We start from the raw sequence: 729 nt of genomic DNA, 5'->3' as shown, positions 1-729 counted from the left end.
AAACACTGAACATACACGATATAGTTTCTACATCGATCACTGTTTTCAGATCAGCTAATGACTTTACTCTTGAACCTGAACATGACTGAGCAGAATAAACGTCTGACTCTAACTGACGGTCGGTTCATGAATTTACTCATATATAATATATAATTCAGATAATAAACTGAACCTGATCAGAAAATACAAGATGATCCGTGCGTTTTCATTTAATAAGTTCTATTTATCAACTTACAACATCGATATATAGATATATATTTACTTTACTTTTAGTTTAATGAGTTATTTTTCTTTAGTGGTTTTCACTCACCTGCTGAAATTCTTGCTGCGACACAACGTGACAAAGTGAAAATAAAAACCGTTATATAGCGGAAGTTAAAACACATCACTGAAGATGTGTCTCTCGCGGTGTAGATGGCAAATAAATAAATGATTAGATAAACAAATTAAAATACCATTAAATCCATAAAAAATACATTAATTAGGTAATAAATTAATATTTGTTTTTATTTAGCTTTGTATTAATTCCCTTAACTCTTTACTTTCCCCTTTTAAAATTCAATTTTTTCTGACTGAAGTTTGAGGAAGTTTGTCACATGACATGAACTTTATTTTAGTTTTATAGTATTGTTTTAATGGTTCTTTGTGGTTTCTTCTTTAACAGGCCTGTCATCACTTTGTGGAATTTATGTTCATGTGGTTTGTAGTTCTTATGTTCTGTAATCAGAA

The 729-nt window shown here is 29.8% G+C and overlaps 1 protein-coding gene across 1 annotated transcript in view; it reads right to left on the bottom strand.

The window, feature by feature from the left end:
- LOC111657554 (GTPase IMAP family member 8-like) overlaps window positions 1–729 on the bottom strand; it is a 5,543-nt gene that overhangs the window by 3,746 nt on the left and 1,068 nt on the right. The window lies entirely within an intron of this gene.

Source organism: Seriola lalandi, unplaced genomic scaffold (genome assembly GCF_002814215.2).
Source record: "Seriola lalandi dorsalis isolate HSWRI2012SDOR001 ecotype SW California unplaced genomic scaffold, Sedor1 jcf7180002054407, whole genome shotgun sequence".
Classification (NCBI taxonomy): Eukaryota; Metazoa; Chordata; class Actinopteri; order Carangiformes; family Carangidae; genus Seriola; species Seriola lalandi.
Note: the sequence above shows the minus strand (reverse complement) of the source record. Positions and strands in the feature narration are given on the sequence as shown.